General features: G+C 38.2%; 1 long non-coding RNA gene across 2 annotated transcripts; it reads left to right on the forward strand.

Moving 5' to 3' along the window:
• Positions 1–12936: 12936 nt before the first annotated feature.
• On the forward strand, positions 12937–15311 carry LOC127103263 (uncharacterized). Of its 2 annotated transcripts, XR_007794764.1 has the most exons (5): positions 12937–13488; positions 13717–13898; positions 13982–14119; positions 14466–14590; positions 14840–15311. It is a non-coding gene; the product is annotated as an uncharacterized LOC127103263 (long non-coding RNA). The 2 variants fall into 2 exon arrangements; XR_007794763.1 differs by having other exon boundaries at positions 13717–14119.
• Positions 15312–15710: the final 399 nt, after the last annotated feature.

The raw sequence follows: 15710 nt of genomic DNA on the forward strand, positions 1-15710 counted from the left end.
GAGCGGTTGTATCTGTGATTTCCCCGATTTTAGGCCATTCTCTACACGCTCACCAATGGTTACCATGTCTGCGAAGTTTGTAGACGAACTTCCAATCATCTTCTCATAATACAACCCTTGGAGTGTACCCATGAAGATATCCACAAGTTCATTATCAGACAGTGTTGGTCGGACCCTGGACGCCATCTCACGCCACCGCTGAGCATACTCTTTAAAGGTTTAATTAGATTTTTGCGCCTGATTCTGTAACTGAAGCCTCGTCGGAGCCATGTCAAGATTATACTTACAGTGTTTCCAAAACGCCTCAGATAGATCCCTCTAGAACCTAATCTTGGTGCATTCCAAACTCATATATCAATTCAGAGAAGCTCCAAACAGATTGTCTTGGAAGCAATGGATCAGCAAGTCGTCATTGTCGATGTGAGACGCCATCTTTCAGCAGTACATTGTGATATAACTACGAGGACAACTTAGGCCTTTGTATTTCGGGAGGTCTTGCACCTTGAACTTTTGCGGGAGCACCACATTTGGAACTAAGCACAGATCTCGAGTGTCAATACCAAAGGCTGAGAAACCCTCAATAGCCCTTATTTTATCGTCGAGCAGCTGATAATCCACCAGCCGGGCCGGATTAGCAGTGGGAAGAGCGGCCTGACTAGCTGGCCGAGAAGTTTTAGGAGCTATCGCCTGAGCAGGCACATTCTGGGGAGCAAACAACATCTATGGTGGGTATGAGAAATAAGAGGTATTGTTTGAGCGACATGCACCATGTGAGGACACTGCCCTCCAGCCTGAGCATTGGGAGCCTGAGGTGCCCCTGTCTGCACATACTGGAGTTCAAGATTGGTGGGTGCATAGATCAGCATGGGCACAGAAGTTTCCCCAGGATACTGGTTGGTGCTCGTAGGTTGAGCAACTTGAGCAGGAACCTGCAAGTGGAGGCGCAGGCCTCGATATTCACCTTCAGCGTCAGGAGTTTCATTAGGAACCTGACCTTGGTTGTCCTCAGGGCTGGCAACATAAATCAGAGGAGTTTGAACAGTAGGTATACCCCATGGGAAAGTAGGATTTCCGGCAGCAACAAAGGCAGTGAGAGTCGGATGAGGGAAGAAAGCCCCCCCCCCCCATTGGCGAAGTGAGCAACAAAGTTTTGGGGCATTCCCCAAGGGTAGGCAGCAGCAAGCCTATTCATGTCAGCAGGGACCAATTGACGGTTCCCAGTGGTTGGTACCACGGCCTCCGCCAGAGTTTCGACGATAGCACCAACAGCAGCAACAAGATTGGCCACCCCAACAGCATGGGTGACGTTGGCAGCAAGAGAGGTAGGCCCCCTCTAATTTTGGAGAATTTCTAGAATGGTCTCCATATTGCCCCTGAATAGGTTCATCTCACCTTTTACCTGGGTGAGGGATTCGCGAACAGCAGCATTGTCAGGTTCGTAATCAGCCATTATCCTTGATTTGTTTGCACGGGTGAAATAGTGATGACGAGTCTTGTTTTTACTGCGGAAAGATGGTGATGGTAAGCATTTTGTTTTCAGGAAGCTTATGACAGATAAATGATTGGATGCATGCATGTATGCAAAAAAAATTATATATGCATATTTATTTATGTTATATTCATTTTTGTAAAGGAAGAAATTTCAAAGGAATCCTTGATTTTGTTTATCAACATAAGCAAATAAAAAGCATAAAGAGAGACAGTTTGTAAAATCAATAGCCAAGAAACTCTTTTATTCATATATCAAGAAAATGGAATACAAGTACATATCAATAAGCTGCCCAATAGGCTACAAGAGTCTCAACGTCAACCCTATCAGAGATCAACCTAGAAGCAAGAGTGAAATACAAATCAACCCCAAAGGGCATTATTCAGAAACATCTCGACAACAGCTCCTTATAAAAAATCTGAGAAGTCTGTGTAGCTTGTTCAGTGAACGGGGTCAAGCGTGCACTCCTTTCTCCTAATACCATGTTTCCTTCGGGTGGTAGATCGTGATCGGGTTCACCTAAAATGCTTCTCACAAATGCTTCCTCCTGGTTTTGGAGATTTTCAAGATGTCCATGGTCCTTCTTTAGGCGATCATTCTCTTGTTAGAGTAGGTTAGTGCATTCTAGGTTCTTGCGTGATTGCTCTTTCAGGTCATGAATCTCCTCAAGTTTCTGGTTCAGCTCATACTGATTCTGGCGAAGAGTGACCTCTAACTGCTTGGTGCGGCTTTGCTCATCCTTTAGCCCTTTCTTGCAAGCTTCCAGCTGGTATCGGAGCTTCTTGATCTATTCTATGTAATTAAGCTCTGCTTTACAAGCCTGGTATTAAGTCTCGGCTAATTGTTTCTTCTTTATTATAAAACTAGCATAAGTTCCCTTGAGTGTATCACCTACCTTTATTCTTTTGAATACCTCAGTTTTCACTTCGTCATCTGCTTGACGTACCCTGTCTCTTTTCTGGTTCAAGTTGAACTTCAAAGTTTCTTTCTCCAAGGAGATTTTGCCAAGTCTAGAATTGAGATCGGCGTTCTCATTCTCTAGGGCCTTGATAACTCTTTTCAGTTCATCGACCTCAGAAGAGTTTGATGGAATGCTGGTTCAGGAGGCTTAATGCTCATGGATGGTTCAGACGGAAATGGCAGCAAAATCTCATTAACCCTATCTTTTACATTTGGTGTAAGCTTCCTTGGCAATGCAATTCTTCTTACCCATTTCTGCTCTTCCTTGAGGACAAATTGCTCCCCAAGCCTTGACGATCTTCTTGGCTAATTCTGTATCTTCAACCCCTTCAATCAAGACGAAACCTTTTACACTTTTTAGATCAGGCTTATCTACCATGGGGTATCCCAACTGTCATAATGCCAACCTCGGATTGTAATTGATTCCCCCTTTCGTACCAAGAAGAGGTACATTAGGAAAATCACCACAGTTGAGGATGAGTTTGACATTGTCGTAGATTCGAGAATACCAAGAGATGTCTTCGGCATTCAAGGACATGATCCGCTGAGACCACTTCAAATTATCTTTGTTTTCAATGAAAGGGCCTTTGTTGGGTAGATGCGAAATAAACCATCTATACAGAAAAGGAGTACATCAGACGATGATTCCTTTCTTCTTTTGGGTCCTCACATGGATGGAGTGGTAAGTATCAGCAAGGAGAGTGGGAACATGGTTCTGAGTTAGAAAGATGTCAATAGCAGCCAGATCCACGAATTCTTCCATGTTCGAAAACAATATGATCCCATATATTAGTAGAGCTAGAATGGCGTTGAAGGTCGTCCAACTCCCAGCTTCGGTGAAGGCAATGGCTTTATCTACTAGAAACTTTGAGGTGAATCCATGAATTCCACCTTTAGGTTTCATGTTCAGCTCAATTTCCTTCTTCCCTATGCGGAGGGCTTCAGCAAGGACTTGGTATTTGGGGACTTCCTTAGTGCAAACATAAGGCACTTGGTTCTTGATCCTAATACTCTTCCAATGTGGGTGCCAACTGGTAATCCTTGAATGTAAAGCATCTCAACGGAGGATCGTAGAATTGCACTAGAGTGTGCACATCAGTGGTATTGACTTCGGTGTTCAGTATTCCCAAAAGGTTGCCATAAGACGTCTTGAAGTCATCTTTGTTTCCAAGAACAAGATGTGCCCCCAATCCTCTCAAAACAGTCAGCTGAGGTTCCACGAACTTGTAACTGTGAGTGCCTCTCCTCTCAAAATTCATGTTTTGTCTCGGATGCTTAGCCAACAAACTGGACTCTTGGATTCCTGGAAAAGAAATGCATATGCAAATTTTTTGTCATGATGAATGATAATGTAATGATGGGATGATATAAGTCAAGCAGATTCAAAACTATGATACATTATGAATAATTTATATATTTCATTTGTTGTAGGCTCAAAAGTTTAATGCAACATGAGTATCAAGGTAGGTAGAGTCTATGGCTTCCTGCAATAAAAACCCATATCCCCCTCACAGGTGTAGACTATGCTCCAAGGTGGTCCCTAGAAGGTCTCCCAGAGTCATCGACTCGAAATGGAAATACCCTGTCGTAGTGAATACTCATAGGACAAAAGTACTTCCAAGTGAATCTAGTCTGGGTGTGGTTCTCGTGACAAATCAATGCGTAAAATATGGGTGTACACGACTATCCACGAGTCTATCCTATGTGTATACTAAGCTTGGTTATAGAGCTTTCCTCTCATGTAGTCTATCCCAACCCAACAGGGAATATAACAGATAATATCCATAATATAAAGAAATAAGAAATGCGATAAATGAAGCGAGTAAGTGCATAAAGGTAAACACCTATAAAAAGCGAAACCAACCTAAATTAGGCTCGACTCCTTTTAGCGACTAGGAAGTACTCCAAGTAGCAAAGTCTCCCCAACAGAGTCGCCAGCTAAAGCTAGCGGAAATATACCTGAACGTATCGCACGCTCTAACATACAACAGAGTCGCCATCGAACTTTATTTATTCCTGAAGGAAAGGGAAAACATCGATAAAACCCGGGGGAAAGAGATATGATGGGTAAGGAAGTCGGTTATGCAAGGGGAAGGTATTAGCACCCCTAACATCCATGGTACTCCATGCGAACCATTTTGATTGTTCTTGCTCGAATAGGTGTGATATCTAAATATTACTCGCAAAAGAATGGGGAAAAAGAAAGGAATAGATAGAGTGCTCGATGAGGATTAGGGCCATCATGCATACGTATCCTTATAGTGCAATGAGGAATTCAAAGCTCTGTAGTTCAAAGAACTAGATGTGGGAGATGAAAAGAAGTATGATCAAAATATGGTCTGAACCAAAGAACTGAGTGTTTTGAACTCCAATAAGGGGTGAAAATGTGAACCCAAGAGTAAAACTGGTATAAACCAACAAGTGAGGGCCTACAACACTGTATTAGAATAAATGGGAAAAAAAGTGAATTAAGTGTTTGATTACATGGTGCAAACAACTCTTGGTTCACAAAGAGGTACAAGACGGGGCATAAATAGATAGTTTATTTGGATCATAGAATAAGGTATATCACATGAAGTGAATAAAGATAGAGTATGAATGCATCATGGAGATGAATGGAGGGAAGTGACCAAAGTCACAGAATAGAAGGATTTGGTAACAAGTGACTGAAGAAGTGTGATTTGAAACCAAAAGTCAGATATAATGAAATCCATAGGAGAAATGGGATTCGTACCATAGAGGGAAACAAGCATACTGGCCAAAAAGAAGGAATTAAATGTCTAGGGACAATCCAAACAACTCTAGGTACAAATGCAGACTATTCATTAGGCATCCTAAAAGGATGTATATGGGTATCCAAATAAAGTGTATTTCGATGTCAAAGGAATAAGGTGTCACTGGGTGAACGGTTTATGATCAAAGGTAGGTAATGAATCATGAAAGATATGGATGGTTCCCTAAGGCTGAAGAAGGAGTAATTAGAAGTATGCTCGCCAAGGATTCGCATCCTCGTGCCTACGTATTCTCATTTTGCAATGAGAAAGTCAGAGCAATCGTAGTTCGGAACTACGAGAAAAGAGAGGGAGATATGAAATGATGAAAAGTATAACTTGCACCAACAGAATGGCATCAAGGGAACTCACAAATATAACTGGCTTTAAACCCAAGAGCAAAACTGGTATGAACCAACAAGTGAGGGCCTACAACACTGTATTGGAACGACCAAAAAAAGATTGAATTAAGTGTTTGATTGCATAACACAAACAACTATTGGTTCACAAGACGGACTATTCATTAGACGTCCTAAAAGGATGGACATGAGACCCACAAGAAAGTATTGTTGGGGGCAAGGAAAAATATATCACTTGTTAGGGAACAAAGAGTTCGAGATCAAAGAAGAAGAATATCTTAGATCTATGAAGGAATAAACTTTGAACCGAAGAGAGAAAGAGGTATTGACTAGGATGTGGAGGAAACTATGCATGCCCACTCCTGTCATAACCATAAATAAAGTGAATTAAATGTTTAGATACAAGCCAAACGACTCTTGGTTCACAAGGCGGACTATTCATTAGGCGTCCTAAAAGGATGTACACGGAAACCAAGGAAAAGTGATATTTGATCTTAAAAAGATGGTATTGATTGATGACTGAAGAATGATTGATTAATAAATAGGGTATAGTGTAATAAGGAAATCAGAGCTTTCGTAGTTCAGCCCACTAGGGCTGAAAGTAAGATGATTAGAGGCAAAAGAATATGATTGAATGATTGAATTGGAATGAAAAGAATGAAGGATGGAATGATAAGAGACTTGACGGTTATTGGATAAGAATCACACTAAATTCTATGAGTAAAGGTGGATACGATAAGCAACGAGCCAAATGTCTCGCACCCAAAGATATCCAGAATGAGTGTAGGAAAGCTCCGGTCTCATTACTTCTTTACTACTTAAGGCTCATCGCATGTAATTCTCATCCTAGCTTTCAAGTGGAGAGAGTAGAATCTTTGTTGTTTCTTGTTAATAAAGACCTTAACAATCATTCGATTTGAATTTCACTAGAGTCTATGAATAGAGGCGAATACGATGAGTGTTGGGTCATTCATCCCATACCCAAAGATATCCAGAATGGCGGTAGGCATTCTCCAGTCTCATTCCCTCTCTATTACTTAAGGCTCGTGTCGTACACTTGAATTATGATTGATAAGTTGTTGACGTAGTCCTTACTTTTCTTTATGAAGAGAGTGAGACTTACCAATTGTGTGATAAGGATTATGCTAAAGTCTATGAATATAGGTGAATACGATGAACGCTGAGTCATTTGTCCCATACCCAAAGATACTCGGGATGGGGGTAGGAATCCTCCAGTCCCATTCTTTCTCTATTACTTAAGGCTCATGCCACACTATTCTAACTTTGATTTAACAATCACTTGTAGTTCACCGCCTTCGATTGCTTGTATTATCCATTGCTCGGTATGATTGAGGATCCTTGATCGAGAATCTGACTTTAGGCTTTGAGCTCCACAGCTTACAGGAAAAGTCTTTTTAAGTGACCAAGGGCCTTTTGGTCACTCAATTTAGACTGTGGGATCATACAAGTTCAAAGGATTTAATAATCAAAATTGCTTTTGATCAATTTAAATCATGGGTTTGATTTGATTTAAGAAACTAGGTTAACACTTAATCTAATGGTTAGAAATTAATCGAACTATCCTAAGGGATCATGTCATGGTTAATCAAAATTTTGACTAAAATTCTATGTACCAACCCTAAGGGAGCATTCCATTGTTAAGCATTGATTAAACTTCTAATGTCAAATTCTAGTCCTAAGGGATCATGCATTTATATATTCAAAATGGTAAGATAAACCCCTAAAGGGTAAAATGGTCATTCATAAAATATTGTTATCAAATTTCTTACAAAGAAAAAATCAATTAAAGCGCTAAATCACAATCCTACTCATACCTAATTCTAAAGGATCTAACTGGACTTAATCCATTTTATAACCTAATTGAACTAAAGGCTAATATTTCTAAAATCTCTTATTTCTAACATTTCTATTATTCAAAATTTAATGGATTCTAAATATTCCTAATATTTCTATTACTCTAGAATCTATTCTAGTTAAACCTAATCAAAATTCTAACCAAAACCTAATGGATTCAACAAGTTCTAAAACCATTATAATCAAATAAGGCTAAAGACTTACAAAAATCAATTAAGTTCTATACTAAAAATATTCTAATTATTTAGTTCCCTAATTAAAACCTAAGGTTCGTTTCCCTAAGATTTTAACAAGTCACTAAGATTAGTTAAGCTAAACTAACCTAATCCTAATTTTTCTAAAGCTAAGAAAAAAGGATTAAACAATACTGGGGTGCAGAATTAAGAGAAGGTGGTGTAGACAGCAGACGCGCCTTAGGCCCATGAACCTTCCATCGCATGATCCACAAGATGGGGGTGCGAGTAGTGGTTCCATACAACCTGCACGCCAAGAAGTAAAGGCCCAAAGATAGGCCCGATTTCCTCCAAAAATGTTGTTAACGAAGAAAAGCAAGATGGGCCTAAGTGTTGGCCCACGCTCCAACGGCCACTACCTCCTCCAAGCCAAACGAAAGGCCACACATTGGAAATGAGAAAAAGTGCAATTAATCTAGTTAATTTAGGATTTAATGGTCATTATGCTAATTGTAGCGGTAAATTCATGATCATCAAGCTATGGATAAGTAAGACATAAAATAACAAGAGTCGCCACCGCACTTTTATTATTTCCAAGGGAAAAGGGAAAAAGTATGAACAAAACCCAAAAGTAAGAAGTTTTCAAATAAAAACTAATAAAATGCCAGAGATTACAGGTAAGGGGGTTGGTTACACAGAGGGAAGGTGTTAGCACCCAAAGTGTCCTAGGAACTCCTAGGGAGCCCTTTTTTGTGTGCATATGTATTTTGTACAAATGATGTTTATAAACAAATAGAATGGGGGGTGAGAAAAGAATTCATTAATTATATTTTTGTGTTTGACAAGACCTTCGGACTTGTGCCTACGTACCAACATAAAAATGAGGGATCAAAACCCCGTAGTTCGTGATACAAATTTCAGAGTGGATGTATTGTTTTTAACACAAATTAGGTTTAAAAGGCACAAAGGCCTAGAAAATAGTTTGAATGAGTTAGTTCTTTTTTTCTTTTTAAAATTTTAAGTTAAGTATAGTTGAGTTTATTTACAAGTTTGATTAAGAAAAAGAAGTTGGAAAATACAATGGCATAAGGCCAAAGTTTCTAGTTTGAAAAATGGTCTATGTTTAGAAAATAACAAGTTCAAGCAAAGAAGAATTTTTAAAAGGAGGGAGAGATTTTGAAATTAAAGAGATGGAGAGGAGATGAAGAGACTAATCCTAAGCATAAAATTAAAAGTTAAGAGTTGAAAAGATTTGACTGATGGGTAGCAATCCAATAGGCAAGAATGCCATATAGAAACCCCAAACTCCCTTGGATATTAGAATCAAGCAACAAACAATGCATACAATATTAACTTGAAGAGCAATGAATCAAATAAAGATAGCCCCATCCAAGCTTTACCCACTCCATGACCCCTTTCAAATTTGTCCATGTAACAAATGAATTCCACAAGCTCCAGGTTCAAAATAACAGCTACACAATGATCATGTTGCAGATGAACTCAGATGGATCTTCAATGATGTATCAGATGAAGTTTCAAATTGCAAGCACTTGGTTACATGATAGTTGGCATTGGCAAAGTCCTTTTTGCATAGGGATGTTGCCTAGATTCTAAGTCCAATTGTCCAAGATTAAACCAACAGTCCGCACAATAGTTTTTTAGGGTTTTTTGTTCTTATTATGTACATTAATGGTCAAAGACCACACAAACAAACAAGATATGCACAAACAAGATATATCACACAATATGGTTCAAGTGGACAAAGTGAAAATAACATTAACATAAACAATTAGGATGGAATGGATAATGGCAAATGAATAGAGCTTAAAGATAAAGTGCATTAAAAGTAAAACACTTGAAATTAAATGTTAGTTGTTAATGAATTAGACGTTAGTATTGCTTTTGCTTTTTTTTATTTAAGTCATTCTTTGGATAACACTCAACCCACTTATCACAAGCATGGATCCTTGAGCCAAGACATCTTCCAAAGGAAGTAAAAAAGGCCAAGTTTCCACATAATACCATGAAAGAGGGGAGACTTACAATCTCACTAACTAGAATGTTATGCCTTTTGTGTCAAAAATTTAGCGTTATGTTAAGCAATCGTAATTGGACTTATGTAGAAGTCACAACTATTTGAGGTCGGGCAATAAAATTTTGGTGTTAATGCATGTTAGAGACATGGTATAATGGACTATGCTCATGAAACATACCACACACACACAAAATATGCAAAAGAGGTGGCCTAATCTCATTCATACTCATGTTGATTTTTCAATCAACTAGTTTTAGAACTTTGAGATATCATAGACCAAATGAAATAGATGCATAAAGAAGGGGAAATAGATGAAGAGGGAGGGGAATGGATCATAACTCAAATTAGTCAAAGGAGGACTTTTACCAAATTGATATCATTCATTCATTTTGGGAGATGGAATGTACACTCCATCAATCCCCTAAATCCAATGATATTAACCTAGCAAAGTCAAATCAACTTTGACCAAGGCCCAACAACACAAGTCAAACTTACACAAACCATCACAAGAGGTCAACGCAATTATTTGGCATTTATTCAAATTAAAAATACTAAAATAATGCATTTAAATCAAATATGGTTTATCAAATTCCTAAACCTCATCAAAACACCAAAGAAATGACCATGAGATTTATCATAGGTCAAACAAGGTCAAACGACCTTGGAGAAAAAAATTCAGAATTTTTGGAAACTTAAAAGTATTTTTAAACAATTAAAAATAATCACAAAATCAATTAAATCATGAAAAATATTAATAATGATCCAAAAAATAATTTTAATTCAGAATATGAAAGAGGAATTTATTTAAATTTTTTTGGTGAAACTCTCATATTTTTTGGATCAATATTAAAATTAATATGAATTAATGAAAATCAAATGAAATAAAACAAAAAAAAATCAAAAAAATGTGAGCCACTTGATCTCCTCATTAATTGAGGTGGCAGATCAAGTGGACCAGCACGCGCGTTCCATGATGCACTACAGTCAACGCGGCGTAGGCTTGGTATTCAGAAGCAACGCATGAGATTAAAACATTTTAAAAGAGATCAATGGCTCAGAACCTGTCCATCACACCACCGGCATTGGACCTCCGGTCACCTTCTCAGGCGAGGTCCACCAGACTGGTTCACTCATCACCATCAAGAAAATGAAAAAGGAGGACATGATCTGAAAGAAAAAATAGCGTAGAGCACGAATCTGACCTCAATTTCAACTAACTCCTAATATATAAAAAAATATGAGGAGTTGAATTTTGAGGTGTGACAACTGAGTTGCTTTGATTTGACCTCAAAGCAACTCAATCTTCTTGCCTACATTGGTAGGACTTCAGACAACCAAAGATCCAAGAGAAATGATGAGAATTGAGTAAGAATCGAAGAGAAGAAGTTTTCTGAAATTTACCTTCAATGTTGTGCAGAAATGGATCTTGCTTGCTTCAACCTTGATCTGATCACACTTGAGAAGCTTGCAGGAGAGGTTTGGCAATGGTACAAGGCTTTGGATCCTGGAGTTTTTGAATCTCCAAACAGTGAGATTCAAACTCAATTTTCAAGTTGAAAATTCTCAGGTTTTCCTTTGAATGGTGAGGGTTTCAATTGGGGGGCAAAGCTGACCCGCAATGTGTCTTTGAATTGAGCTCCAAGGGTCTGTATTTATAGCAATTGGGACTGATATTTGCACACTTCAAAAATTGCTAAATTTGGACATTTCATGCACAACTTTTCATGGGCATGTACATGCCCATGAATCAATCGAATTTGATCCACTTGCATCTGTTCTGAAGTTCAAATGAGGCTTGGATGTCAAGGTAATGTGAAATGTGATTTTTGGCATTTGATTTCTTCCAATCATGTAGCTCTGTTAAAGCCATGCGCAACCCTAGCAAACTTTATCCAAAATGCACGAACTTGGGTTCTTTGGAAAGCTTAGATCAAGGGGAACAACTTTGATGTTGGACACTTTTTCATTTGGAACTTGGATCATGGTGAATTTTGAGGTGGAAGTTTGGAAAGTTCAACATGTTGAAAAATTTTCTAAGTGTCAAGCCATATATCTCAAATGAGAACATTGTCTTCATCAAAGTTGTATCTATTTCAAAGACCTTCAAAATGGTCACCAATTTCATGTCATTTGGATTTATAATGATAGCTTTATGCATTTTTGAAGTTGAGGAAAATCACTTGTTCAATGGTATAGGGCAAAAATGACCTATAATGTATCATCATATCACATGCTCATAAATGTTGATTTTGCTCTCACTCTAAACATAAAAGTTGAAGTAGACATCTTGAATTTGATTGTGCAACTTAGAAATATTTCATCTCATAAAAGTTGAGCAAGTTATGGCCTTGGGAAGTTGACTTTCAAATTAGGGTTTAGACAAAATGACCTATAACGTTTCAACATAGAAAATGACTTTCCAAGAAAAATTAGCTCTAGAATTCAACATTAAGCTATTGGAATGTCATTTAGAGTAACCTTTCTCTTGGAATCATTTTCATATGGTGAAAATTGTAGGAGATAGGGTCTAGAGAGACCCAGTTTTGATCAGATGAATTCATTTGGTCAACCACCACCAACCAACTTGCTAATCTTCAATTCTCTTGACTTTCTAGGCTCATGGTAGATCATATATGCACAAGATGATGAATTTTTAAGTGTCCCTTGATAAATTTGATCAATTGGTGAGATAGCTTGTTGGAGAAGTTACTCAAGATACCTAGTCAAACCAGGGTTTCCAAGGCAAATCACATCCAAACTCTTGAAGAATACTTGATCAATATGACATGTAGAGATCATTGGGACTCATATATGATGCTTTGAGACCTTGTGGACCAATCTTTGGTTGTGCTCTTAGCCACGAGGGTCTCAAACCCTTGATATAGACTTGATAGATCAATGAGGATCATCCCTTACCTACAAAAGAGTTAGGCAAATACAAAGACACATTTTTGGTATTTTGGTTAGTGAAATGATAAAATACAAGTATGATACAATCACATGGTGCTTGGTGATCTCTCCCAAAGAAAACCCAATGAGAGAGGGGTAAGGAGGATGCCAAAGTATGATTCCAATGCTAATGTATGTGATGAAATTGCATGAGGGATCTTAGGGTCAAAATTGGAGTCTTACACTAATCGTTTACCAATAAGTCTTGGGATTAAAAACTCATTAACTAGCCACCAAATATTAAACACGCATGAAGATATTAGGGATGGACCATTCACTATTTATATTTAAAAACATCATTCTTTCCCTCTCGTCTTCTCATTCTCCACTAATAGAAAACGCCATCGTGTCGGTAAAATACAAACAGTGAATCGCGGCCACCAAATCTTGATGATAGACACCCTTCTCGAAATTCCACACCAACAAACCGGTCTTAGCTACCAATCTTCAGTCGATACCAAACCCTAGGTCTTGAAGCCTGAAATAGGCGAGAATATAAGGGAATTAGAGCCTCTCGTGTTAGGGATTCCACTACTTCGGGTGATTACACACGCCTATGAGAAAAAGATTAAGAAAGAAAGGTGGATCGAGCCTACCTGCAGAATGAAGATCTGTCCTGGAAGTCGTTGAAGAGTGAAGATGACGATGTGGACCAAGGATGACGGCGTTTCCGATATGAATCCTTTGTGACCTCGCGTTCTTCTTCTTCTTCTTATCTCGGAAAATTAGGTTTAGCTCTTATTGTTTCGTAGCTTCAATGGGGAGCTCTGAAAAACAATCCAGAATGAGCTTTGAAGTGAAGGTAAGAGAAAGGGGCAGCGAAAATTGCAAAGGAGATTGAGAATCCAAAAATTCGATCCTTTGTGAATGAGGCTTGGTGAGTATTTATAACCTTTTTAGTTATTCAATTTTGAAATTCCCATTCGTCTTCACCCCAAACTCGAGTTAGTTAGAAAAATCACAAATCTGTTAGGGTGGTTAATTTGTTGTAACTACCAGCTCAATTGGTTGAGTAATGATCCAATGGGTTACCCTTAGGTTAGTTAGAATGGTCCGCCTCCGTTTGTGATTTAATGAGTGAGTTTTTGCAATTAATTCTTTGCAGGGTTATATACATTGAAGCTCTAGCTTGGCGTGCTGCAGAGAAAAATGCATAGTGAGTTTTTCGCAAATGACTTCATGATGGTCAAGGAACTCTAGACTGGTACAACATGTGAAAGCAGGTCTCACTTCGGATTTGCGAGGCAGCTATCACAGATTGTTACAGACATTACCTATGTTGTAATGGTGAGGTCTTTGTGTTTTTGCTTTCAATTGGTTTCCAATAGCCTAGTTTAAAACATCCCACTATCAGTGTTCCCTTTTTGCAGGCTATTCCATCATCCAGACGTGGTAAATATGGGGGGAAATGAAGCGCTCCAAGTCGTTTATGATTGCCTCGAGGGTACTATCAAGCAGATAAGTGACAAAAATCTGGGGCCAACCCACGTCTCGACAATAACTCTGAGGTAATTGGACGATTTCTATTGCCACCTTCACTCGAGAAACTTTTATCTGCGATTTCGCTTTCGGTACTGACCTTTGGAGAAGCTAAGTGTGTTATGATGTTGTGAGTTCTGATGCCTTTGTTTATAGTAGGTTAATTTCTTGTTTGGATGCGTTTCCGCATTGGGTTCGTCATATTAAGTACATGGATCCAATGAACTTTACTTGCACCTTGTTATTCATGACTTGCATATTGCTAGACTAGAATTGTTATATCAGTGATATGTGTTCCTGTCGCCATTTGGTTGCGAAGCTCTTAGTTAATTCTTTTCATTTTTGGCAATTAATCATGTCCCATGAATGCTGCAGGATTGGTACGTAACGTCGTTGGGAGGATCGTACATGGTGACGCACCGTTCTTGTTTGATGGAAACTCTGTCAATTTGTTTGATTTTCAAGGCAGGTTAATTAGCATATGGATTTCTTTTCTTGTGGTGAGTTTCGTTGTTTCTAATATGATTGTTAGTTATTAGGTTTGATGCATTGCTTTGGGAATTCGTTGTCATGGTAAATTAGTGATGATGAATGTTATGTAAGCTATGTTATAATGCTTGGATTGTTGTTAATAAGATGCATTTCTTGCAAGTGAAAACGTTATAGGATGTCAGTATGCTTAGCAATTATGAATGATGGGTTTTTTTCATGAATTGATATGTGATGTTTTGGAATTGTTTATGATGCAGGTTGTATGTGTTTGGCTACCATGACTTTGCTTGGACTGTTTGTGGAATGGATCACGGCAGGATGTCATATGGAGCTATTATCATGGACATGTTGGCATGGATCAAGGCGGATAGGAACTTCTACGGACCATTGGAAATGTAGAAGACTTTGAACTTTGCTTTTATGGTGATGAGGTTTGAAATGGCGATGTACACAATTTGACATTAGGTCGTAGGTGATTAGATTAATGTAATGGATCTTGTGCTATATGGTTTTGTAATGTATGATTCATATTGTAATTATACAATGGCATGTTTGTATTGTAAGTTGGTTGAATATGGTAATGAAGGAATTTGCTTGAGATTGTAAGTTGGATATTTAATGGTTAATGGAATTGGATGTTTATCATGGTAATTGGTTGTAATGTATGATTTTGTTTTGAATGGAAATCATATTGGTTTGGACGTTGAAGGATGATGGATGTAATTGAAATTGGTTTAAAGGTTGGTTTGACATTTGAATGTGGTGTGACAATATCAAAATTAACATGGACTTTGAAATGGCATGTTGAAAAAAGGTTACAATGGTTGGTTCAAAGTGGTCAAAAATGTGAAAATGAATAAGATTAAAAATGGTTTATGTGATTGGAATTGTATTAAAATGTGAGAAGGAACAAGATTAAAATGGACATTGGAACGAACATGGTTGGAAAATGACTTAGTTTAAAATGGTCATTGTCTTGAGGTTTTTGGATCTTAGCGTTTTAGGTGTGTGATGGACAACAAGAATAAGACTATTAGAGATTGAGGGATGTGAAATGGTAAGTTGACTTTGGTCAACTGATTGGCCAAAAAGTCAACAGTTGACCAAAAGTCAACTTATGCAAAAAGA

This window comes from Lathyrus oleraceus, chromosome 7 (assembly GCF_024323335.1).
Source record: "Lathyrus oleraceus cultivar Zhongwan6 chromosome 7, CAAS_Psat_ZW6_1.0, whole genome shotgun sequence".
NCBI lineage: Eukaryota > Viridiplantae > Streptophyta > Magnoliopsida > Fabales > Fabaceae > Lathyrus > Lathyrus oleraceus.